General features: G+C 41.9%; 1 protein-coding gene across 12 annotated transcripts in view; it reads left to right on the top strand.

Moving 5' to 3' along the window:
• PALLD (palladin, cytoskeletal associated protein) overlaps positions 1–27,719 on the top strand; it is a 216,108-nt gene that overhangs the window by 140,219 nt on the left and 48,170 nt on the right. Inside the window, exon 1 of one of the 12 annotated variants that reach the window (XM_083631007.1) lies at positions 8,706–9,279. The exons of 10 other annotated variants lie outside the window; for them this stretch is intronic. The gene's annotated coding sequence lies outside the window, so the exon portion shown is untranslated. Of the gene's footprint in view, positions 1–8,705; positions 9,280–27,719 lie in introns of those variants that run through there. One more of the 12 variants, XM_083631006.1, reaches the window with a different exon arrangement.

The following is a 27,719-nucleotide window of genomic DNA, read 5'->3' as shown; positions in this document are numbered from 1 at the left end:
GAGCTTTTCTTTGAAGGAAACAATAATGGGCAACTCTTCCCTTGAAAACTGAAGGGCGATCGTACATGCTCCCTCCTCAGAGATATCAGTTAGGTTGAAAATGTTTAATCAAATCAGTTGACAGCTTGTGGTTCTGTGATTTATTTATTTTTAGTCTATTTTTAATATTGAAAATGCTTGTAGTATTCTGAAAACTGTGGCCCTCCTCTGCTTTGCAATAGGATGAGGGCTATGTCAACAACTGCCTGGGACCATTTTCATTGTGCTTAGATGTTATAGCAAATATGAAAGATGGCAATGGGTAATTACTTAAATAATAATAATCAGAGATTCCCAACATTGCAGTTCTAAAGACTATTCTCTGGGGGGGGGGGACTATACCATTTCCAAAAAGCCGTCTTATCCCTGTCCCTGTGTAGGATGGAGTGGGAATGGGACAGGAAGTACCGGTAATTCAGCAACGTTTCCTGTGTTGAGGCTCCGCACAAATGCTGACCAGGTGCCCAGCTAATAGAAATGGCAAAGGAGAACCAGGGAGTGGGGAGGGGCTTGCCCCCTACATTTCTGGCAACTCTGCTCTAAAGTTGTGTGGCGGGAGTGTGATGTTGCTCAGCTGTTCTTTCTTTTGGTTGGTCGGCAGCCTGGCACACTTTGCCCTGTAAGCTTTATAAGGCATTCAAAACCGAGCAACAGAAATGCAAAAAAACAAAAAACCCTTCCATTGCCGTTTTTGAAAGGTGGTAAATACCGTAGCTATAAATCCAGAAAATATTACAGTTGAAAAGTGATTAGAATGCACATTAGCATGCACACTGCTGCTGGAATATGTTGCTAAATTCAAGGGGGAAAGGATAAGTCAGAAGAAAGTCGGCAGCTTCTGGTTTCTTTTGTGTCTCTTGCTTTCAACAACTGTGACTTAGGGTCCTTTGTTAAGGCTATACTGTACCTGGTTATGTATGGAAGTAATAAAGGAAAAGAAGAGAGATCTGTAGAGCCTGGTTTAGGGTTGGGCTATGTTATTCCTTTTTTACCTACCACCTATTATATATACTGGCAGGTGGGTCCCATCCCTAGTCTCTACTGATCTGCCATGGTGTCTCTGTGATTATTTGTTATGCATACTTTTAATTGCATTGTTAAAAGAATGTGCAATTATTTAAGCAACTTTTTTTTAAGGGAAATGGGTGCGGTTTGGAGGCAGTTGCAGAAAAAGTGTGTCACTCAGAACACCTGCATGAAGATCTTTTATTACTTTTAAATCGCTTCTCAAAGCCTATTATTTTCTGGGAAGTGTTTGGCTCAACCTCCTCCTTCCCATAGCTGTCAACGTTTCCCTTTTTTTAAGGGAAATTCCCTTATTCTGAACAGGATTCCTCGCAAGAAAAGGGAAACGTTGACAGCTATGCTCCTTCCCCACTTGTTGCAGCTTTGGATAAACAACTTGAAACAGTTTCATTTTCTTTCCCTGTTTTCCCCTACCTCCATTTCCCTCCTCTTGCTCTTTTGCTTCCTCAATATAGAAACTTTTAGGGCCTTTCCATACTTAGCATTTATAGTGGAATGGTTGCTGTTTGTTTCTGTTGTTGTTGTTGGCATGTTGCCACATGATGTCAGAATCATTCAACTAGTACTCAGGAACAATATACTAAAAAATGTACTTTCTCTTATACTGGGGGAAAAAATCTGACTCCTGTGAAAGATACAGTACGGATCCTCAGTGTTTTAATTTGTGTGGCTTGTGTAGAAGCATCGTCCTGGTTTCTGTGTGCAGGGTGGGTGTGGTTTGTGAGACATCTGTTTTATGCCACTTCCCCCTGACTGATCCCGGCTGTCAGTTTGCAAGCACATTTCAGAGCAGAGATGTGGCAGACAGAGGTAATGGTACTGTGTCAAAGTACTGCCCATCCTAGTGATTGTTATCTACAGACAAAATGTCATCACAGTAACTGAGTTGGCCATAGCTCAGGCAAACACACAGTTCCTCTTCTGATCTCCTATTCTCCAACGGAATACTAGGAATTAAATAACCCCCCCCCAAAAAAATAATATATGAAAGAGCTGTCCTCATGCAGATACTCATAATTCACACGTTGTCTGCCTGGAGGAACACAAGGGTGCAATAGGAGTGTGACTGCAGCCTTGGAACTTGTCTCCATTCAGAAACCATCCACCATTAGTGTGGAAAGGAAAAACCCCACAGCCATTCTGTAATAATAGTGAGATGTGAGCTAAATTCACTCTTTAAAATGTTGGATGAAACACCAACTAAATGGTAAGTGAGGAAAGGCCCATAGATTGTAACCTTCTCAACACAAGAACTTTTAAAGTGCCAGGCACACTGATGGTGATATAAAATTAAAAATAATACTAATTAATAATGATAATAATAAAACTAGGCGTACATAAAATCTAGAGTAGGTAACTGGTACCTGATGGACCTACCATGAAAGCCCTAGTTTTTTAGGTAGTTCAGAATGTCAGCTTTCAGAAACTTTCTGTGCCCTTGTACTTAATATATGATGGCAAATATTTCCAGTATGGTTCTTAGAACAAACAAACAAACAATGCATAACTCCTTGAGTGAACTTCTTTAAAGAATCTTCATTGCCACATTATTTTTGACCTTCATCCCTTTTCTGTAAAAGCAGAACTGTGAGATCAAAACAAGGAAATAAGAGGCTAGTCAGAATAGGAATGTCCATCACTGGGATCAACTGTCCACTTAGGCTCAGAGCTTTGAGGTGTTCCTGCAAGAATATTTTACCTACTTGTGGCTCTCTTTAATTTTTTTAGTTTGCTAAAATCTTCTACATCTCCTTTCATTTTGAAAAGAAATGCTGAGGTGATTCACCAACAAAACAACAACAAATACCACAATAAAACTACCTCAATAAAACAAAGTTAAAATTCCAATCTCAGTAACCAGGAATCCTGAGAACCAGTCAGGGGAATTCCTAGGTAAGCAGATAAGCTTTCAGTTATCAGTGGAAAAGTCCCACAGTCAGAGCCTACCTGATTTCTACAGGGAAATCATTCCACAGTGTAGATGACAAATTCTTTTTAAAAACCGTATTAGTATAGCCAGTGTTCCTCATCTTCACGGCCATAATATAATTAAAGTAGCAGCCCTAGTTTTATCACTCTTGTACTATTTGTGATCAAGTTTGCAACCCATCACATTTCCCCCCCACACAAGCAGTCAGAAAATGTAGGTTGACAACACTGTGTTTGGCTATAATCTACAAGGTGGCAATTATAAAGCATAAAAAATGACTTTCCACCACTTGGAACACACTTTCTACAGCTGTAAATAATTTCTTCTTGGGTTGCATTGTGAGGACTACTTGAAAGGACAGCTACATGACTATTTTAGCAATTATGAATAATGCCAAAGTGAATGCAATTATTATTTTTAGCTAGAACATCGCTTCATCTGTTATGTGGACTATTCACAACTCTAGATTCCTGAATCATTTTTAATTTCAAAAGTAGCTTTGCATCCCTCTACTATAGATAATTGTATCACTTTGGAAAGGTGAATGATGGAGCAGCTTTCCAGGATTATTTCTACAATATATTTCCAAGACTCTTGTTAAAGCTCCAAAGAATGTTTCTGGTAGCAATATTTTTGTGAACTACTTTAGCTGTAATGTTTTTAGCATGACACAAGATTTTTTTTGTGTCTTTTAATAAAATCTGGATTTATTTCCAATTAAATAAAATGAAAATTGGGTGAGATTCGTATTCTAGAGTGGGTCTGATTCCGTACACATCTGCCCAAGGAGATGTGGATCAGGTGAATCTGCTCTGGAATGCAAATACAGTGGTACCTCGCAAGACGAATGCCTCGGAAGACGAAAAACTCGCAAGACGAAAGAGTTTTTAGTTTTTTTAGTCACTTCGCAAGACGATTTTCCCTATGGGCTTGCTTCGCAAGACGAAAACGTCTTGCGAGTTTGTTTCCTTTTTTCTTAAAACCGCTTGAAGAGGTGCAGTTGCGACTGACCGTGCTTCGCAAGACGAAAAACCGCGCAAGACGAAAAGACTCGCGGAACGAATTAATTTCGTCTTGCGAGGCACCACTGTAACAGAACTCAATTGAAATCTTAAAAATAGGGTAGTTCAGTTCTTGATTATCATATATTGACTTAAAATATGATATATGAATGAGAAATATGAGGTATGAATATTCACACTCACACACCTTTGCTTCTCCCTTCACAGCATAAGCAACCAAACCAGGAAGCCTCTAATTTAGGGATGGGGAAGCTGTGGTCCTCCAGATGTTGTTTGATTCCATTTCCCATGAGCTTTGGTCCTGTTTTGGCTGGGGTTGTTGGGAGTTGTACAACAACAACATCTGGCTGATCGAAGGTTCTTTATTCCTGCTCTAATTAAATCATTTCCAGTTTTGTCTGCAACGCAAAACTGGATGCCAGGTTCAGAACAGGCCACATTTTGAAGTTGGTTTAATATCATGACTTGCTCTGAAGCTGGTAAAGCCAATGACTTTATTGGAGAGTTTCAGTTTTATTATGTATAATCTGTTTGGAAATAAAAGAACAAAGAGCATCATAAAACTAGTCTGAGAATAATAAAGGCAATAAAAAACCCAGGTGTATTTACACCCTTATGATCAGTGATGTTATCTCACATAACATCACATTGTTTAAAACCATTTGGTGATGGCAAATAGTTGACACTTGGAATTGAACTTAACCCAGTTGTAACTATGGCATCACATTGGTATCCATGGTGCCAGGAAACCAGCTGAGCCCAACTAAATTGTGCTCTATAATCCAATTGACCTTTGTGGAAGAAGGCACACTGCGTCAGAAACTGCGTGGTTTAATGGATTTTGTAATGTGATGCAAGCAGCAATGCCCTTCTGATATTGCGAAGGAATTTTCATTTCTGTCTTTTGTAATACCTACAATCAGTGCCTATTTACTCCGAAGCAAATGATGAAAATACTTTTTATATCTTTATTCCAGGGTATACAGCAAACATGAATTCTGAACTGTACAATTTTGGATTAGAATGTTTTGTATCATGCTGTTGTCGCCCCTTTTAAGATAACATTTAACTGCTTTTTTAAAAGTATACATACAGTACATTCAGTCTCTGAGCAGTCAGTTGCAGGTAGCTTCTGATCTCTCTTTAGGGAAGGAGGTTGAAAAGGCAGCTGTTTTAACACTTCAGGTATAACTTGGATGTTGCCTACGTTCTTTAATGAGACTGAAATTTTCATTTTGGCTGACAGTGCTCTGCCAGAGATCAATGAATGAAAAAGTATTGCTGCTTCTAGAGTAAGATCACCAGTTTTTCAGTGAACACCTCTGGCTGTTCCTTTAGCAGCAGCTTGATGTGCAGATATTGTCAGGTGATATTGTTTATCTCCATACTATGTAAAGCTTCATCTGCTGAGTTTGGCATATCAAGCTGTTAAGCCACAGGAGCAAGTTAGACTGTTTTTTCCCCCTAGCCAATCTCTTTTCCAGAGACTGATGACGAAACGTGTCATTTAGTGTTATTGACTGCAATGCTTTTACGATATGGCTTCAGGCCCTGGACAGGACATCTTCTGTATTCTTCGGTGCTCTTTACAGAAAGATATCTGTGGTTATGGCTCATCGCTATATGTCACTAGAATGTTTCCTGTGCGGTTTCTGCAGATGCTGGGTTTCAGCAGACAGCTGATAATATTGGGGGACTGGCATCATTTGACCATGCGTGAACACTTTAGGGCCAGCCCACGAAGTTCTGCTGTTTGAAGCAAAACAAAAAAATGTCACTACCCAATGAAGCTGCCCTGACGAATCTGAATCCTCCTGCCGAAGCTTAATCCACTGCCGCCACCAAAAAGGAAGCCAGAGAAGAGTAGGCAAAGGAAGAGAAGGTGGCAAGTGGTATGATGTGATTCCAGGGACCCGTATCTGCCACCCCTCATAACTGTCCCCCAGTCTACGGCCTGAGGTGACTGCCTCACCGCAGCTCATGGGCAGGCTGGCCCTGAGTGCTTCCTGTACCTTAGGGGCACCTTTGAATCTACAAAACCCTTAATGTTATGGGTCCAACATAACGGAGGAGTTTATATCAAGTCAGCAGTGCTTTTTTTCTAGAAAAATAGGTGCCAGTACTCACTATGGTTATAGTAAGTGCCACACTTTTTAACAGTAACAAAAAAAGGAGGCGTCAGTACTGTGTACCCTTGAGTACCTCCTGGGGGGGGGAGCACTGCAAGTCAGACAAATGGTCCATGTAGCTCATCAGTACAGTCTCACTGTTGGTGGTTCTCCAGGGTATTCTCAGCCCTAACTGAGAATGGAATGGAATGGAAGATTTCAGGATCCCAAAGGACATACTCTACTGGGAGCTAGCTTCAGGCACTAAGCCCGTTGGCAGACCAACTCTGTGTTACAAAGATGTCTGCAAACATGACATGAAGGCTGGCAACATCAACCCTCCATGTGGGAATCTCTTGCAGACGACCGCAGGGCTTGGAGACAGACGGACAGACAGGTTGTGTATCCACAGCAGTGACCAGAGGAAGAAGGATCACTGGGAGGGACGATGGGAAGAAGAAACGCCGTGGTGCATCTGCAGCGGCCCAGCCAGACACCTTCATCTGTTCCGGCTGCAACAAAACATGTCTCTCCCATATCGGTCTCTACAGCCACAGCAGGCGCTACAACTCCCAACAGTTTGACTTCACCCCCAAAGGCACACTCCTCCATTGTTTCCCAAGACAGACGGATGCCAACAGCCAATCTGGCAATGCCTGGGATTGAATCTGGAACCTTTTGCATGTTTCCCATTAAAGCTGTGACCTTTTCTCTAGCGTGTTTGTGATAATCTCAAGAACAACCCAAAGCATCCTCTTGCTGTATACCTGCAAGGTTCAGAGAACTTGGTGTGGTTTTTTGTTTTGTTTTGTTTTGTTTTGTTTGGCTATTCCTCTACTCTGATTTTTTCTTTTCTGGACACTTACCAAAGGTTTAGTCTTGGTGTCTTTCAGAAGTACTTTAACTATTTTGAGTAGCTTTAGATTGTTAAGGTTAAGCCAATAAAGAGGGTGGGACTTCAATGCCTTTAATTGGTTTTAATCCAATATTTTTATATGCATGTTTTAAAATTTAGTTTCCTATCCCTAGGTTTGGGGATGGGGCAAACTCAAAAATGGGCAATGCAGTCCTGTATGTAGCTGGTCTAGAATAAATTATAATGTGCTTATTTCCAGGCAAGACTGCAACCTTAATCTGATAATTTGGTTGGTCTTTATAATTAATTTTGACATTTGTATCATTGTACAGTGCTTCCAGCATCTTGAGTCTTCATAAAATACTTTCCAAATAATTTGGTCAGGTTTTTTTATGCAACACCACAAATTCCTGCATCCAGTTCCATTGCCCTATACACAGGGTATTATTTGCTCTCTGCTTTTAATCACATTAATCTTATGGAAAGGTGCTAAAATAGGCATCTTCATCATGTTGGTCTTAATACTTGTATATTTTTTCACAATATATACATATTGGCATATTGGCAGGCACCACTGGGAAATAGAATCATGGCCTCATATGATGTCTGCCGCCTTGATGATAATCCAGTTTGTGGGTTAATCCTACTACTCATTTATCAGAAATAGCAAGTCCTCTGCACAGCTGTGTATTAGATGATATCATCAAAGGTGGAATCTATTTTTATGAGATAACAGCATGGAATTGTGCTTTAATCTGAAGTCTCTGGTCCTTAAAGGTGTATTGTTCTATTGACCAGCCTTCCCCAAACTGGTATCCTCCAAGTGTTGTTAAACTGCAACTCTCACCCTTGCTGACTGTTAACCATGTTATCTGGGGCAGATGGGAGTTGTAGTTCTAGACATCTGGAGGGCACCAGGTTGGGTTTGGTTGGATATACTTTAGTGAGGCTGCTTTTAGGGTAAATCATTTTAGTGACTGATACATGAACATAGGGAAACTGTTCAAAGCATTCTCTAACACTGGGATGGGCATAATGCAGGCCGGTGAATCTACTTTGTTTTTGCTTTTCAACAGAACCGTGAGATCCTCCAACAGGGACAATGAGAAAAACAGTAGTCGGGGGGGGGGTGAGCCACATTTAAATTCTGACACATTTTATTACAGCCCAATAATTTGTTTTCATTACTAGAAATGAGCTCCGAATCCATTCTTACAAAAATCCACTTTTCTCCCGAGCTGAAAGGGAAAGTTGGGGCACCCTTTTGTTACTGCTGATGCTTTAAAAAGGAAATAAATAAATCATAAATCTACTCCGAAGCATCCAGAGATCTGTCAGTAGATTGAGATCTACCTTTGGCCTCTTCTCTGTGAGAGTCCCGTAGTATACACTGTGACTGTCTTCGTAGCAAATATGCATAGATCTTATTTAATAATGGCTTAACTGCAGCACTATTTATTTATTTAAAAGCATTTATAAACTACTTAATATTACAAAAAAAAAACCAACAACCACCCTCTTAAGTTGGTGTACAGGGTCAAAAAAGGCAACACAGTATTTCTCTGGAAAGCAAAGCAGTCATTCCCCTATTCATTAAACTTATGCCATACATTTCCTTTCTGCCACTCTCCTCTCTTGGGAAAAAAAAATTATTGTGACACCTAAGAAAATATAATCTCCATCCCGTGCCGCTGTAAGAACCTGTGGCAAAACTCTTTCAGACACTGCCATTTTAAAACGCACTAACACCACAAAACCCAGGCTGTTTCTTTCTCATGCTTGATTTATTAGAGATTTCTCTGTAATTTGTAATGGAAACAGACACAAAGGCACCGTGGAAAAGAGACTATTGCTAAAGCAGCCTGCTACTATCTGGACAGGAGCCCCTCATGGAGACGTTTAAAACATTCCAAAACCCTGCCTTCCTTTAAGGCGACCCTGAGAGAGCTTTAGCAGACTGTGGCGAAGGAAGAGGAGCCCAGAAGAAATGAAAGACCATGACAGTATTCTCCCTTTTCCGCCCCCGCTTTCAAACATTGCTTTTTAGCAACTGACTGCTTGGATTCCCGGGACCTTGGAGGGACTCTTATTGTGAAACTGCAAGAGCTAGAAAGCCTTAGTGAAGAATCACTGAGTCATGAAGTTGGTGTTCTCTCCTCTGACTAATCTGTATATATCATTGAGTACCTGCTCAACTCCACTTCAGTTCCCAAAGTGCTGGTATTACTGCTGCAGCTGGTCTGCCTTACCGCTTCATGGAGAGACGTTGCACACTGGGGTGAACTAGACGCAGGAAAGGTAAGATGAGAGGGTTTCTGTGTAGCAGTTCTGTGCGTGCCTTTTGTGTATCAGGTAAGTAAATATGCTGAACAGGGAAGCTGTAGAATGGCTGATTTAATGCAGTTCCGTACATAGAATCGTGTAACGTGATCGTATGTGTTAGCTAGTTGCACTGGGCTCTACTCTGGACCGATTCTTTCTGTGTATCTTCCTGTATTAGTTAATCTTTCTGTAATTGGAGACATGCTTTGGCAGCCCTGCTTTATTTGCAGTCTTTGGCATCACTTTAGTTTTTTCAAGTCCAGTTGGGATGCCAGTGTGGCAGCAGCTGTTTCAGTCTAGGTGCATGTGTGATTTCTCACACATAGGCAGGGGTTTTTTTTTGGGGGGGGGAATGCAACTTTTTCTTTTTCCTTTTGCACTTTTAAGGAAGATTATTCTTTTCATTTTAAAGCAAAAATACAACTGGGGAAAGCAGAAAAGGTCAGGGTAAGCATACTTTCCAGCATAAACAAGTTTAAAAGTTTCAGTGAGGATAGTAAAATCCAAAACACAAAAAGGGATACGTGCAGTTTTGAATTGAGGCCAGTCTTCCAAACCATCCCATGATTTAACAAATAGTCCAGAAGTGTTTTGTCAAGTAAGTGGCCCATAACCTCAAGGATTTTTTTCTCATGCTTTTTCTCAAAGTGCAACAGGTCATTGGCAAACTCACGAAAGTTATGCAGGATCCTTTTGGCCATGTCAACTTGTGTACTCGTGCTGTTGGTTTGTTTTTGTCAGATCTCTCAAACTGAGAGTTGAGAGAAATTGGTGGTGGTGGTACTTTTACAATAGCTTTGTAAATTGCAGAGCAACTGCCCCTGTGGGTTCCTTCTTCCTTTCTGTCTGTCCATCTCGCTGACTGCTGTAGACATTTGTTTAAATGGTCAAACTGGACACAAAGTACATGAAAGTTTCCTGGCAGCAGACACCTAATTAAGAAGAATGCTGGGAAAAGTAAAACTTGACTCCCCCACCCACCCTCCTTTTTAAAATATAATGATGTGTTTACAGAAACTTGGAAAGCAAAGAGATACATTGGTTTTCAAAAAGAAACCAGTGTCTGGTTTGGGAACGTTTATATCTGTATTAGATGAAGGAATATGAAAAACTCCACTCTAAAAATAGGAATGGGGATGTGTGTGTTTTAATTTAGAAGGCGTATGGATGAAGAAACAAATATTCTGTGTGTAGTGCTAGCTAGACCATGGTGTGGTTTAAACTAAGAAGCAAATTAAACTGTAGTATTGAGTGGGGAGGGGTCTCTTATGGACATTATGGGAATGATTGCAGTACTATCATCTAACAAAGAATGCTTAGGAGCACACGCACACACACATTGCTGCATGATTTATGGATGGGGAGATGGGGAGGAGAATTGTGCTGTGTGTCTTACTGGCGTTTGGTCTTCCCTGATGGCCTCTGGGCAGATGAAAGAGCCTGTGATTAACTAGACAGATGCTAACCATGAAATGAGTAGGACGAGTAACTGATAGTGTCTGTAATGTACTTCATAAGGAAACCTTTATCTTTTGGCAAATCTCTTGACCTCAAGAAACTTGCCTAAAAGTTTTACTGAGTCATTGGCAATTGGTCCTAAGCACGGAATGACTAAGAAAGTGTCCCCTTTATGTCTGATTGCATGTAAGTTTTTATAACTCAGGGGTATGTTTTTTTAGTGGCTGGAGTTGGCTTAGTGTGAAAGATAAGAGAGGATTTATTTAGTCCAGTGACTTATCAATACTTCGATTATTATGAGAATGGTTGTTAGATGAAGAAGTCATTAAAAGAAATGCAATTGAGTTGCATTCCAATGCAATGGTACAATCCTATACATGTCTACACAGAAGTAAGCCCTTTTGAGTTCTGTTGAACTTACTCCCCCATGTTTGTATAGGATTGCAGCCTAGCCACACTTTAGTTCCATTGGAATAATGGGATCTTAAATTAGCCCATGACTAAAGCATAGCTAATTTAGTCTGGATCTAATCCACCTAGAAATGCATTGCAGTGCCATATGACCTGGTTGCCAGAAAGTTTCTGCGAGAAACAGGAAATATTGGTAGCCACTGCTGTGGAAACTAACATGAAATATTATCTTGCGGCTGTTGCTTTTATTTAAATCAAGAAATAAAACTTTCAGTTTGGTTTGCTAATGCAAAATAAATGGCTAGTTCTAAAATCATTACAGATGGAAACTGAAGGTCTACGCAGACTTGCATCTACCAGTGAAGTTTGATTTAGAGTTTTTAGTAAATGCAACACTCAATTATTGAATTGGCATATTTATCACAAGATTATACATTTCAGCAGCCAATATGCTGAATGGTTTGATGGATAGCTTGTTCATTGTGGTGTTGGAAAATCTAAAAGTGCAACCACATAAAAATGCATATTACATCTAAAGTGTGTGGAGAAAGTCGCACCAGCAGCAACTGGAAAAGTGAAAGCTGCATGGGTAATCCCCTACCCAGTGATGAGTATGCCATTCAGATGTCTGATCGGAAAGTTTGGGTGTTTGGAGTCTTATGTTTATAGAATACTTTTATGGAGAGGACTACAATATTATTATTATTATTATTATTATTATTATTATTACCCCAGTAGAAAAGAACTTGTCCTGCATTGCCACCCAGATAGTGGAGCCCTGCAGAGCAGAGGCTCAGAGGAAAGTCTCAAACATATGGGGCTGGGTGATCTTAAAACGTATTGAGTATTCTAGATCATTTATGGAATTAATAAATGTACTGTATTTTTCCATATATAAGACTATATTTCCCTCCAATTTTTTAAAGTTTAAAATTGGGGGTCCTCTTATACACGGAATGTTTAAAATATTTATTTCTTAATTTTAGGCTCAAAAAAAGAGGGGTTATCTTATATATGGAAAAATACAGTATGCACATTTTGGGAAGTGTCTTGTAGACTGTAGAAAGCTGAATAGGATAAGCAGAACAATAACAAATATTTGCTCATTTTTGTTTTTAAATGACTGTACCTTAAAGATGTATAGTGGAACCTCGGTTTTCGAACGTCTCAGCTACCGAAGGTTTCGGAAGCTGAACGCCGAAAACCAGGAAGTGAATGCTTCCATTTTCAAACGTGCCTCGGAAGTTGAATGGCTTCCAAGGCACATTTCTCAATTTTCACCATAGACTTTGCCGACAGCCCTTTGATCCTCAGTTTTCGAACGTTTTGGAAATCGAATGGTCTTCTAGAATGGATTACATTTGAAAACTGAGATTCTACTGTACTTGCATGTGCACTGACACGCTGGTACATCACAAGTGAATTGTGCAAAATGGATATCAGTTGTACCTGCATTGCACCCAGAGACAAGTACCTGCTTTTCAGTTCAGCCTTTCAGCAGGCAACATTCATGGGAAATGGGCTGTACAGTTTCAGACTTCATCCATTATTTGTCCTATGATTAAGCAAATGGACATGAAAGATTTACTAAGTCTTTCATTGGATTGCTACAAAAGAAACATCTAACCAGTTTCATTTTACAGCTAAGATTAATGAATCAGTCCTCATCTGTTGCGTTATTCATATAGTGTCAGATGCATTTGAACTTTACATAGCTTAACTCTCTTTTTGAGGTATTTGCCTTCTCTGAAGAGAAAGACGGTTGTATTGGACATACAGAACCCTGCATGTGAAAAATGCTTTACATTTAAGTTTGAATTGCACAGATGGTTGCCAAATTTTAATGTGTCTGTCCAGTGCAAACAAAAGCCCATGCACAGTCTTCCACCAGGCTTCAAGCTGGGAAATGCACTTGCAGTGAGGCAGGGCATGCAGGAATCATGTGCATGCACACACTTCTGTACAGAGTACCAGGCCTGTCATTTACAGCACCACATATGCCCATCATAGCTCATGGGAGAAAAATAGCTCATGGGAGATAAGTTTTGTTGTTAAACTGATACAAACCTTTCTAAGATTGTCCTGTAGATACACCTAAGTCTCTAAATCACAATTAGCCTTTGGATAAGGCTACCAGACCAGCAGTTCAATTAAAACCCTGACGGTTAAGTCCAGTCGTGGACGACTCTGGGGTTGCGGCGCTCATTTCGCTTTACAGGCCGAGGGAGCCAGCGTTTGTCTGCAGACAGTTTTTCCGGGTCATGTGGCCAGTATGACTAAGCCACTTCTGGTGCAACGGAACACCGAAACCAGAGCAGCACACAGAAACGCCATTTACCTTCCCGCCAGGGCGGTACCTCTTTATCTACTTGCACTTTTTTTGGTGTGCTTTCGAACTGCTAGGTTAGCAGGAGCTGGGACCAAGCAACGGGAGTTCACCCCGTCGCAGGGATTCGAACTGCTGACCTTCTGATCGGCAAGCCCAAGAGGCTCAGTGGTTCAATTAGAACAAGTCAATTGCTAGAGTTAGTACATGTGTTTTGATTTTGGGCCTCCAGAAACACACATGAAAGACAGGTTTTGGGCCCCAGCTGAGGATAGGCGCTAAACCTGCCCATGATGACATCAGTGTCTGGTCAAGTTGTGTTCTTACTCTCATCTATGTCACAGAGGGCAGGTTCTTTGTTTTTGTTTAACTTGGGTCCTAAAACTGAGAACAGAGTCCCTTGCCCATCAGTATAATCCCAACCTCTTCATAATCTCAAAATCTCTCTCTCCCCCCCCCCCCCAGTTTTTTGGTGTGATGCAATTCTGGGAACTGTCTTTCATACTTATAGATAAGGTGGATGTATAACTTTTGGTAATTCAAGTGTGCTTCCTCCAAGAAATTTACCTCTTTACTTCTAAGCCAAGTATATTTTCTGTTTGCTTGGCAAGCAATTGCTCTCTGCATGTTTCCATGCTAGGTTTTTAACTTCTGCACCTGGAACCTTACTGCATCAGCAGAACTATGACTGGTACCCTTGTTTGAGGACATTTTTCACTCTGATTGCAATGGGGTGGGGGGGAGACCTTTTTAAGAGCCCAACTAGATGTGACTGATCTCTCAAAGGGTGGGGTTTTTGGGGGGGAGGGGTGTTTGGCAGTACTAATTGAAGCTGCATGGTGATTTATGTTAGCTCTTGTGCTAGCAGATGCAGTTAGCCATCTCTCTCACTTTACCCATTTACCAACACATTTAGTATACAATGATACCTCAGGTGAAGAACTTAATTCGTTCTGGAGGTCCGTTCTTAACCTGAAACTGTTCTTAACCTGAGACACCACTTTAGCTATGGGGCCTCCTGCTGCTGCCTTGCGATTTCTGTTCTCATCCTGAAGCAAAGTTCTTAACCCGAGGTATTATTTCTGGGTTAGCGGAGTCTGTAGCCTGAAGCGTCTGTAACCTGAAGCATCTGTAACCCGAGGTACCACTGTAACTGTATTGCATAGAATGTTCTTCCAATTAAGAGCGCTCTCTCTCTCTCTCTCTCACACACACACACACACACAGTCTTGCTGTTTTTAAGTCACTCCCTGACCCAACGCTATTATTTTTCTCATAGGACAAAACATATATGCACCTATATCTTCTACCCTTTAAGGCAAATGGAAGTTTTGGTGAAGCAAATTTGATTAGGGAGTTTTGCCCATAATTGAACACCCTTTCCTATTGGTGACTTCATTGTGTACCAGGTCAGAGAAACCTTTTGAATGCAACGCAGTTGATTGTATAAAAGCTACTTGGCCTGGGGCTGGCATTGTCTTTAAAATTGGGCACACTCTTTGGAATGTGGGTATTAATCTGTCTGCAGTACTACCACCTACACAAGTCTAAGATGCCAGAAAACACCAGTATCTCATGTGTGTGTGTGTTTGTGTTTGCACGCATGGCCTTTCCTTCACTGTGTGTTGAAAACTGTGCAGTAACTGATGGGCTAATAAGGAAACATCTGATCAGGGAATGAGTCCGACATGGGTTCCAAATAGGAAAAGGGAACCCATTTATTGAGGAAACAAATTTTTTATGGGAAATCACTGCTGTGTTTAAAAAGAAATTCCTTTCTTTTATGAAATATGTGTTCTGGGAAGTCATACCAATGTGGAGGGTATTTAAGGGTATTGTTTTGATTACTGGCACCTCGGTATTAAATGCCATTTCTTGGAAATGTCTAATTAATGGTCTTTTAACATAGGGCTTGCCTGCAGGGCTGAATTTGAGTGACTTTAGTAAACCACCAGCATACCAAATCAGTCTACACTGTTGAGCATATTGGAATTGCCAAACACACCACTTTAAGTTCTACAGCTCAAACCTTACTTACTTCCCTGTTGTTGTTTAACACATAAACACAGGGAAGACAGATGCTCCAAATTTAAATGCAACACTGTTCTGAGTGTGATGGGCATTGTGTTCAGGAAATAGTGACCTATCTGTTTTATCCTTCCCTTTATAAACTTAAAGTACCTAGGCCTATACAATTATGTGTAACAGCATGTGAACAAGTTGACATCTGAACAAGTTTACCCATGAATAAACATGTACAGTGGTACCTCGGTTTACGAACTTAATCCGTTCCGGAAGTCGGTTCTTAAGCCGAAACCATTCTTAAACTGAGGCGCGCTTTCCCTAATGAGGCCTCCCGCCACCGGTGCCCTTCCACCATTTGGCTTCCGTTCTTAGACCGAGGTAAAGTTCGCAAACTGAGACACTACTTCCAGTTCTGCAGAGTTCGTAAACTGAATAGTTTGTAAATAGGGCTGTTCTTAAACTGAGGTACCACTGTATATTAACTAATTATATCATTTTCAATTCATTAAAATTATATCATTTTCAATGCATTGAATATTCTCCTATTTTAAATGAAACTTCTCTAATATTCTCATTAATCGAGAATATTCTCCAAAAGATTATTCTCGAGAATTTAACATCATTAAGGGTGCATGTGTCTGAATTCTCATAGAATTTGGAAAAGACATCTAAGGTTACCTGGTCGACTTCCCTGATGATGCAGGAAATTCACTATGATTAGCACTCTTGGTATTCATATACTATTGTATTTCTATCCCACCTTTTATCCAAGGCGGCATACACAGTCTTTCTCCCCCTCCCCATTTCATCTTCATAACAACCCTGTGAGATAGGTCACACTGAGGGTGAGTGGCTTGCCTAGTTGAGTGTGTAACTGGACACAGTGCTCCAGGTGAGGCCTCACCGTAGCCAAATCAGAGTGGTACCATTAGTTCTAATGAAGTAGGTACTCTAGTTTCATTGATGCAGCCTACAACTGCATTGGCCTCCCCGCCCTGCCGGCGCTGCTTTGCATTGCCTTTCCCCCCTATCCTGTCCTTCCTTCCAAAGGAGCCCAGGGCAGCAAATAGCAAGGCATAAAAACACAGTTTCTTTATTTCGTTCTCTGTTCTGTCAAGATCATCTGGAATCCTGTTTCAGTCTTCTAGTTTAGTCTACAACCTTGAAGAGCATCACCTCTGCTCCTTTGTCCAAACTGGAAGTAACTTAGAAGGGCATGGCCATGAATGGAACATAGTAGTGTCATTTTTGTAGTGGCAGCTGTTACCCATTGGGAGGGCAACAGTAGGTGGAACCAGAACCAGTGACAGGTGGAGCCAATTCTAGGTTTGTCCCCATCCTCTTCCCTGCGGAATTCTGTAAGGGCAAAATTGAGATTAAGCAGAAGAAAGATGATACCCAAGGTCCCTCTCTCTCACACACACACCGGTACTGATTGTATGAAGGTAGACAGGTGAGGGAAATCTGCAGGCAGACTGAGGTTGTTGAGATAGTGCCTCCATTCAGTCTAATAAACCAGGCTCCACTGGCATTTTCTCTAAATCTTGAAAGTAGACTTTCTGCTGTCTCACCGGGTATGTAAGCATATTCAACTGTCTCTGAAGAGCAAGAAATAAACTAGAAAAGACAATTCTCACATTACTTTCTCACTATACATTCATTCATGGATCTTTGGCCTGTCACCAAGCAGAGGAGGACGGAACAGGTTGAGCTTGCAAGCCCGTCATTATGAAAAAAACATTGATATTAAATCATAGATCAGGCCTGATAAAATCTTCTACCCCACCCCCACCCCAAATTCCTGCTGCTCTGCCTTCATCTTTATGACCACTCTGCTCTCCCTCCCCATCACTCCACTTACCTCTTAACTTAAATGGACACGGTGACGGAGGGTTCTACTGCTGGCATTGTTTTTAAGTTAAATCACTCGCAGCAGCACAAGCCCCTCTATGCCTTCCCCCTCTGTCAGTTCCTAAACCTCCTAGGTGCTCAGAGTGACATGATACACTGTGGCATCACGTCACTTTGAAGATGCTCAGGGTAGTAGGGCAAGTCTGCTAGTCACCCTTCCTGGAGTGGCTCTGGAGAGATAGAGATTCTGGAGCAGAGAGAGTCTTATTCCGCTGTGAACAGCACAAGTCCTTCTGTTAAAGGTTAAGAAACAGGCCCACCCCATCTCCTCTCTGATAAGGGCCCACCTGTGCAGGACCCTCTGGGTAGCACGGGGCCTGGACATATGCCCTATTGTTCAGCCCTAGCAGCACCAGTGCATGTATAAAAAATATTCATAAATACCATACCACCCTATCTGTCTATAAGAAGAGAAGAAGAGTTTGGATTTGATATCCCTCTTTTCACTCCCTTTAAGGAGTCTCAAAGTGGCTAACATTCTCCTTTCCCTTCCTCCCCCACAACAAACTCTCTGTGAGGTGAGTGGGGCTGAGAGACTTCAGAGAAGTGTGACTGGCCCAAGGTCACCCAGCAGCTGCATGTGGAGGAGCGGAGACGCGAACCCGGTTCCCCAGATTACGAGACTACCACTCTTAACCACTACACCACAAACTGGGCATCCAGAAATGCAAGGAGCTTAAACAAAGGGGCTTAAGGGCACAGATCAATATTTCAGTTTTTCTAGGTCTTTTGTAGTGGGGGGGGAAGGTGTGGGGGGGCCCTTCGTTGCACATGAAATGTAGCTTGGGTGTTGCCTGTTACATCCTAGCTTGAACTGATGACCTGACTTCTTCTACAGTCATACCTTGGAAGTCAAACAGAATCCATTCCAGAAGTCTGTTTGACTTCCAAAACATTCGGAAACCAAAGCATGGCTTCCGATTGGCAGCAGGAAACTCCTGCAGCCAATCGGAAGCCGCGCCAGACATTTGGCTTCCAAAAATTGTTCAGAAACCAGAACACTCACTTCCGGGTTTCGATCATTTGGGAGCCGATTTGTTTGGGAGCCAAGGCGTTCAAGATCCAAGGTACAACTGTAACATGGACTGCACGTGGCTTGCTGCAAGTAATGCTGAAATCTGGAAAAGTCAACCTTTTGAAAGGTATTAATTATTTGCATAAATCTTCTAAGGACAGTGCTCACTGTCTAAGCAGCCCTTTGGTCCACTTCACATGTAGTCAAGAGCCAGTATGGCATAATGGTTAGTGGTGGACTGTGACCTGGGAGACCAGGGTTCAAATCCCCACTCAGCCACAAAGCTCTTTGGATGACCTTGGGCAGATCACTGTTTCTTAACCTAACCTACCTCACAGGGTTGTTGTGAGGATGAAATGAGAAAAGTAATGACCATGTACACCACCTCGAGCTCCTTGGAAGATATATCAAGCATAATATTCACACAAAAGAAAGACTTCCCGAACAGCATCATTGGGATAGTTCAAAATGTGATTTTTCTTTCTGGCTGCTATATATAGAAAGCAAACTTGTGTAATCTACTGTTAAAATAGAAGAGAGGGGAGAAGCCAGTTGCATTTTTTCCATTACAGTTCATTTTAACAGATGTTTTCTGTTCCTTCCCCACTCCCCCCCCCCCCCCGCCATGACAAACGTACCAAGGGAGAAGTCTTCAAGCTCAGCAAGGAACTGTAGCAACACTGCACAGAACAATAGTTGCATCATCTATCACTCGTCACAATTTAGGTCCAAGTTTTGTTTCAACTTAAGTCTTGATTGATGTGTTATAAACATAGTTTTACTATTATTTATATCAGTGTTTTGAGAATAACACCAAATTGCTCTTCATACTCGGGGAACATTCCTGGAACCGCAAACAAGATCTTTTGAAACTAAGATAGCAACAGAAGCTTGGGTATAGTTTTCAGTGAAAAGTGGAGCAAGCTGTTCTCCTGTATATTTCATTATACCAAGGGTAAAGTTGACTTCAATTAAAACTCAGTTAAGCTGTAAGTATGAGGGGGAACAACGGGAAGTTTCTGCTTCTAGCTAACAGGAAAGGATAATTTGCTGTTCAGTCCTATGAGTGGATTGTTCAGCGTGGGAATAGGGATGCACCAAGTAGCCCCACTTTTAATATCTGCACAAACATCAGTATCAATGGAGTCTTTGCACATTCAGTTCCACACGCAAGGGCTTCTCTGGCACCAAGAGGGTTCCAGTTTACTTGGAAGCCTTCATGCATTACAGCTACATGTGCAAGGCTGAGGTAGTATAGGATGGGGAACATTCAGTGTGTCGCTACTCCCATGTTCCGTAATGGAAGCAATATTGCTTGAAGAGTGCAATGGTTTGCTTATGCATGGATTTCAAACCATGGTTTGGTGCTGATGAGTAAAATATATGGTTGTCCAATGTTCTAATTTTGAAGAAAACAGATTGCTGCATAGATTGGTAGCTCCCAGTGTGTTACTTTTGTTATGGGGACGCAGGTGGTGCTCTAGTCTAAACCACTGAGCCTCTTGGGCTTGCCGATGAGAAGGTTGGTGGTTCAAATCCCCACAACGGGGCGAGCTCCTGTTGCTTTGTCCCAGCTCCTGCCAACCTAGCAGTTCAAAAGCATGCCATTGCAAGTAGTTAAATAGGTACCACTGCAGCAGGAAGGTATACAGCGTTTCCGTGTGCTGTGGCTTCCATCACAGTGTTCCATTGTGCCAGAAGCGGTTTAGTCATGCCACATGACCCAGAAAGCTGTTTGTGTTCAAACGCTGGCTTCCTCAGCCTGAAAACAAGATGAGCGCTGCAACCTCATTGTCGCCTTTGACTGGACTTAACCATCCAGGGTTCTTTACCTTTTTACCTTTACTTTTGTTATGAAAAATCTTCCTGCTCCATACCAAAGAGTATAATGTAAAAATAACTGATTTGGTAAGACTTTTCGTACCTCAGCTCATCAAATAAAACTTTCCCTTGATTGATTTAACATTTCCTGAAACACGCTGGAAACCACCAGTCTGTCCAGCCTTTTGTTGTAGTTGTTGTTCCTTTTGTGCATTTCTTACAGCTGTAGTTGAACCCCTGTTTTTGTGTGAGGATTGCCATTTTCTCACCTTGCGCTCAGAGGAAGGAGATGAGAGGGTGTATGACCCCAAGGCTTATCATTGCTGGTTGCTGAACATCCAAACCATGGTCTCTAGCCTTACTTTGGAGGATTGTCTGAATCTGGCCTATGCTTCCAGTGGTCAAATTATGAGACAAAGATTATGAACAGATATTCCATCTCTCTAAATTTATCTCATATTTAACAGGATCTGCCCAGAGTGATTTAATACACAGCACTGAGAGAGGGGTTTTAATTTTTTTCCTGGTGCGTTCTCTCCCCACCCCCCATATAAATTGCTTCCACTCTCCAAGCTGCACCCCCTAATGGAACAAATAGCGGGGAGGGCATTGCTGCTTTAAAATAATTTTAAATAGATTGGGCATCACCCATGTCTTGTCTAATTTGGCTGCAAGACTGAAGCCCAGAATAGTATTTGAACTTTATTCATTGATTTCCTAAAGTAGCAATATCTAGGTAGGGAATAAAAACTGTCTTTGCACTGACCTTGGGAATTTTATGTACGGAGACAGCTAATTTGGATCTGTGAATCATAAGATGAATAGCCAATGCTGCTTTTGACTTGCCAGAATAATTGTTTTTCCTGTCTCCCCGTCCAGCAAAAACCAGTTCCAAAGTGGTAGGCTTCATCAGTCCTGGAGGTCAAGGGTCAGTCTGCTGGCCAAGCCTTTCTCCTTTCCCCCTCCTTTAACTGTAACTCATCTGTTAGCCTGGAAACCTATGACAGCGGTCTTCCAAATCTAACCTCAGAGAGGTCCTGCCTGATAGACGCTGATATAAACTTCTAAAATGGAAAACATACCCTGGTACCCAAATGTTTTCTGTTTTCTCTGATCAGGTTGACAGTTATTTATTGGTTTATAATGAGACTTGTACTCTGTAAGAGGCCTCTGGTGGAATCTGTAGCTCTTTACATTTCCCAAAATAAGGAACTAAGTAGCCTAGACTCGCTTGGCATTTTCTGTGTGGTGATGCTTAGATAAAATAGCAGTGCTGGAGAAAATAGCGCACAAATGCATTTCTCTTAACACTGTCTTGAAAGCAGACTTTCCATTGCTGAAAATGAATGGCAAATGCTAAATGTATAGCTATTTAGAAAGTTTACACTTGAGATGTGGGGGAATCATGGCATGTCAACTTGGCATCCATGATTATTGGACAACAGTATGATCCTAAGCATGTTCACACAGAAGTAAACCCTGCTGTTTCCAATTCAGTTGTAAAATACTAAAAGCCTTAAGCAGATTCTCTGTTTGTTTTTGTGTTGCAACAAGAGCTGTAGAAGTTCTAAATGTCCTAATTGCAAAGAAAATTACTTCTGTCCTTTAAATTCTGTTTCTGATTAAGACATTAGCCTTTCAAAATGATCCTTTCAGAGAACTTAAATGGAGACACTGAAGCAAATTGTTGGTTGGAGAGAGGTTTCCTATTAAGGAAGAGTGATGTAATGCCAGTGGAATACAGCCAGGTTCTCTCCACTCATTTTATTTATATTAGCTGCATACCAGAGAAAGATACCCCAACAACATGAGTGCTGCTCACTATATTTAGTCAAGCCAGTTTAGTAATTCCAGGAGGTTATGTTTATATGCAATGGAAATAATTATAAAAAGGTATTTTGAGCATCTTAGTTCAATCAAATGGGTTTAAGCAAAAATGCTTTTAAAAAAAGATCATAAAATTGGGGTGGTATTTGGGGCTGTATGTCTTGAGGCATGTAAAACAGTAATCCCCTTGACTAATCAGCTCTTAATACAACATCTTTCTTTTTCTGTGCCTCAACTCTTTAGCATTATTTGTAGTTAGAAGTTAACCTGGCCTCTAATAGAGGCTAATGAACCAATCCATCTTTCAGTGTCGTATAAAATTGATTGTGGATTTAAATTTCACTTCGTGTTATGGGAATACGCTTGCACCAGGCTGGAGTTTGCGTACCCCACCCTCCTCTTACTCGGTGCTTGCAAGGAGACTGAAAGTTTTCGCTTTCACTTTAGAATTGACAAAGATCCCTGTGACTGCCCAACTTCAGGAGCTGTGAGTCCTCGCTTAAAACAATCAAGAACCCAGCCACAGTTTGATATCCTGATTGGTTAATTAACCCTACTTGAAACAAATTGCAGTTCAGACACCACAGGGAACTCTGGTTAGTTCTAAACTGAAATCTTTACGTATTTTCCTCATGCATGCAAAAAAGTGAGGGAGACTCCATAGCTTAGTAGTAGAATACAGTGGTACCTCGGGTTAAGCACTTAATTCGTTCCGGAGGTCCATTCCTAACCTGAAACTGTTCTTAACCTGAAGCAGCACTTTAGCTAATGGGCCTCCTGCTACTGCCACGCCACCGGAGCAAAATTTCTGTTCTCATCCTGAAGCAAAGTTCTTAACCCGAGGTAATATTTCTGGGTTAGCGGAGTCTGTAACCTGAAGTGTATGTAAGTCGAGGTACCGCTGTACATACTTTGCTTTGCAGAAGATCTGTGGTTCATTCTCCGCCATCTTGGACTTGGGAAATTTGCCTGTTTGAAAACCCTGGGAAGCTGCTGGCAGTTAGTGCTGGCAATACGGAATTTGGGCAAGCTTTTTCTGTAATGTTAAATCATAGTTCAGCATTATATCTGTACCAGGCCTTGGTCTGATTTGCGAATTATAATTTCCACCTCCCAGAGTTTAAATAGATGTATAATTCACTGGGGAGATTTGGGGTTGCTGTTGTTCAGCCTTGGAAAGAGTGTTTCAGTTCTCTTTCTTAATGTGTTCTAGACAATAGGTTTCTGTCACTACAACCCTGTGGCAAGCTTAACCAAAACCACAACTGCTGAATCTCTCCATGCTTTGCAGCTATAAAAACACATCATTTACCTGTGAGCATTCCTGGGCAAATGTATCATTACCCAATCAATTCCCTTGTGTGCTACAAGTAAAGGGAAGTGGTTTGCTCAAACCCCACCAGCCTGGCTATGATGGAGGAAAAATGGAGTTTCCACCCCTCTTGCTTTTCCTAATTGCCTTTTGTTCTACCTGATGACTTTTACAAACCCTGTTTTTCTTGCTGACAACAGTATTTCTGCTTTGCAGTGGTTTTATTTTACCAGGGAACAGTCTTGTGCAGGGCTGCAGGCACTTCTCAGAATCGAACACTGGACAAAGGGAATTCATTTGTTCTCTGCACTAGGGGGATGTGTATATGTTGCTCACTTAGTTATGTGGGTTGCTTTATTTCAAGATCTCCCAAGATGGTTTGCAGTGTGGGGCGGGGACACTATTTCAGACATTTGCACAATACATGGGATATATTGTGTCAGTTACCTGATGTTGGTAGGATATGCTAAGAAGGAGTCACCCACATAATAACCTGAAATGAAGAAGACAAGCAGTGAAGCAAGACAGTCCTGATTCAGTACTTGGAATGTGATTTCTCAGACCTGCTCAAGTCAATACACGCAAACCTTTGTGCTAGGAGCTTCCCAGGGTGAAGCAAGTTTCCCTGCAGAACCATGAGCAATTGTTAGAGGAAGTGTGAGCCGTTCCAACCCCAGCTCCCCATCTTTCTGCATCACCCAAGAGGTCAGATTCCACCTCATTTTCGTATTCCAGTACCTGTGGGCTTCACCATTTGTGCTAACTGATCGTGTTTTCCCTGGTGTGAGGGGAGTGATTTTTTTTCTGAATGTTTGGCAGAAACCAAGCTAAGAGTCAAGTGTTCTTTGTCCTGCAGCGAGGGCTAGGACAAGTACTGTGCAAAGGTTTAGCTGCGTAAACTTGCTTGGCACAGGGTTGGGCTGGATGACCCTCGGGGTCCCTTCCAACTCTACAGTGCTGTGAGTCTATGGTTACATAGGAAATGCACAGGTTAAAAGGTGCAGCTGGTACATCAGAGGTATAGATAGATGGCTAAGTGCAAACTATATTGATCCAACAAGTGATATGCCTCTCTCACTTTCCTTTTGAAGAGCGAGGTGGACACAGCTGATAGCATGGTGAGCAGCCAGTGACTTGGGACTTGGCATGCAAACAGGTGCTCCTTCAAATGAGTTGGGTCTGTGAGGCTTGTTCATGCTGCTGCTGGTGTCTCCATGTCCTTGGAGATGGAGATGGACTCTGTGCCAGTTACGCATCCAGTTTCACTCTCTCACCTTCCGCAAAGCTGGAAGCTCTTCACTGGCAGGAGGGATGCGTCAGGCCCACTTTGCAGCAGGAGGTATCTGACTCAGGGTGTCACCATGGTGGAATACTCCTCTGCCAACCTGCTTAGTCCCTCCCCTGATCCCACTCTCCATTCCCTAGACTCCTCCCCCTCCCACCAGGCTTCTGGAGTTGCCTTTTTCACTTTCCCCATCCTCCTACCACCCTCCCATGGGCATTAATCTCCAAATCCCTAAGCTCTGCCCATTCTTCCTCAGAATCCAACCATCCCTTCCATGATGTATCTCCATGGGATTCATGACAGTAGCTTTACAACCTTGCATTCTGTGCTTTTCTTTTTTTTTTTACTGGATACACAAAATTGCTACTTTTTGAATTAATGTAGAAGATCTCCATCTGTCCATAGTCTTGCAGTTGCTGAAACAGGTTGGAATCCCCAGTTCACCCATAAGTATATATCGAAGAGAATCCTGGCTAAATGATGTTTAGGGATAACGAGACTGCTTAAGAGGCTTCTGCTGGGAATGTAAAGCTCAATATGTTTGCTCCCTTGTCTATTGGTACGCCCATCCCATTCTTCGCAACTGCATCTTTTTTTCTTTTTTCTGAACAAGAATTTTACATTTGCAGGGGCAGGGGAAGTTCCTGACCCAAAGAAATATGCTAGAACAGAATTTTAGAATCTGTGTTGTCCAGAACAGAGATGGGACACTAGTAGCCTTCCAAGACTTTATTGGAATCCAGCTCCTTTAATCCCTGGCAACTGGCCATGCAGACTGTGGGGGATTGATGGGAGTTGAAGCCCAAGCATAACCTGGAGAGCCACAGATGCCCCATTCTTGCTGGGGAGAAAGGAAGGGTTGCACAGGTCTCAGACCCTTCTTTCACTGGCCATTTGGTAGCACGCAGATGTTGAGAAAGTAGAGAATTGCAAGGGGCTAGACTAGATGGCTCTCAGGGTCCCTTCTCACTCTACAGTTCTATGATTCTGTGATCCTCCTTGGGATGTCTAGGCAACATGGCTGTGTGTGTGACCCGCACAAAAAGCAGAAAGATATTTTGCAACTGACAAGGGGCCATTCGAAATCATTCTGCCTTTCTGTCACATCTTAGAAGTATAGCAGAATTATGGATCTGTTGGCAAGCATATATGAGGTATTCATAGAGATAGTGAGATGCAGCAGCCCTGTCAAGATGTACTGTAGATACTTTTTCCACTCATTCAGTTGAAGCAGTTCACGAGGGAAGCAGATCATGCTGCTAAATACTGACAAGTATACTTTAGGTCAGCCAGGAGTCGAAACAACCAATTTCCTTTTAAGTATAAAGCATACTAAACAAGCTAATTTCTCCCCTCTTCTGGTAGAGTTCATGCTAATTTCAAATCCCAAATTAAATTGTTACCAAAAGAGTAGATTTAAGAATATCCCAGCCTTAGTATTTCTGTTACCAGGTTCCAAAGAACTAAATATCTCCTATAGGATTATAGCAGCTGACATAGCTAACATATGAAGTATTTCCTGGACAGCATACAAACACAGATGATGTGCAATCATTTCTTGTTTAACAGAAAATTCCTATCTGAACTAAAAAAAAGAACCTGCTTTTGTGATGAGCCACTCCCCAAAATACTATGGGGTGAGCTAAAGCATGGGGCATGCAGTGGGGATTCAAATTGCTGAATTGTGCCTTGTCCTTGTTGATGTCTCCCTTTATAGTCTGTATTGTGGTTATATGATGCCGCCTTCCCTAGGCCAGCGCCCTGCAAATGCTTTGGACTATGACTTCCATCAGCCTGTACAGCAGCACTTGGAATACCAATGAATGCTAAATCTTAAGATCGTGGGCGGCTTTGGATAATGACATTAGCAATTATAGTGCCTGGATATAGCTGTAGTAGAAAAAGATCTGTGGACTGGGTGATAAAATACATTGCTTTTTCGTTTGGGTTAAAAATTACCAGACATTCATGCAGTATGTCATTGAATAAAATGGTTGTCAAAGATACCTCACAATGTACAGCCCGAAAAAGGGCGGACAGTAAGTCTGCAACTTGCACGCTTTTAACTTACGTGCATTCAGCTTTACCCCAAAAATTAAAAGGGGGTGAGAAAGGTGCAGGATTCTGGGGAAATGACTTTGGCAATCCCACTCACTATTGAACCCAATGGGTTTTGACTATATGCAGTTTTGGCTTTAGGTGCAATCCCTGGAACATAGACCCTGTGTGAGTTGTGGGCCTGCTACATTCCACATTTGTTACCCTCCCTATCATCTTTACTACCTACAGAGATGAGAATTGTTCAGAAAATCATCCACATTCACTCATACAACTGGAACAGGGTCTGCATATCAAAATGTAGCTCTTCGTCAGTTTCTGTAGTCCACTCGCGCTTGTCCTTATTCCTGTTACAGGTGGCTCACCTAGTACAAGCTGGCCTCTGAGCACTTTTTTTTCTGCACAAGGGAGTGACGGCAATGTGCAACCTGAAAGGACTTTTCATAAATGGTTCACACCTTTTAAAAACTGTTTCTTATGACCCACCTTATCATACTTCGTCATTAAAGAAGATGCTCTCCTGGTCACCACTATTGTGCTTGTTGCCATTGTGTGTGAGAGAGGGAGGGAATGCCCTTGGGTGTTTCCAGCTTTCCTCCCAGTCTTGGAGCTGCAGTGGTGAGTGGGGATTATTCCAGCACTTGTGTGGCACTGGTGGCTCCAAGAGGCGCATAGCAGCCTCCTCCTGAAATAAAGTCACAATTCTGCTTCCCTCTACTACCTAAAAAGTCTGTGCACCTTCTCAGCCCCATTTCAGTGATGAAACCTCCCATTGCCTTGCCACCTGATACCAGGAGCCCGTGAGTTTCACACATTGGAAAATACCCCAAAATGCAACCTGAGTTAAAAGGTGATGTGTTTTGTGATCATTTGGTGGGATCACTTTGAAGATGTTCTGTGAACAAGCCCATGCTCTTGAGCCATTAAAAAGTATTTAAGATCAATTGGTCTAGAAGTTAGCATGCAT

This window comes from Podarcis filfolensis (genome assembly GCF_964270895.1).
Source record: "Podarcis filfolensis genome assembly, chromosome: 9".
In the NCBI taxonomy this organism is placed as follows: Eukaryota; Metazoa; Chordata; class Lepidosauria; order Squamata; family Lacertidae; genus Podarcis; species Podarcis filfolensis.
The sequence above is the reverse complement of the archived record's forward strand: the minus strand, read 5'-3'. Positions and strand labels throughout refer to the sequence as shown.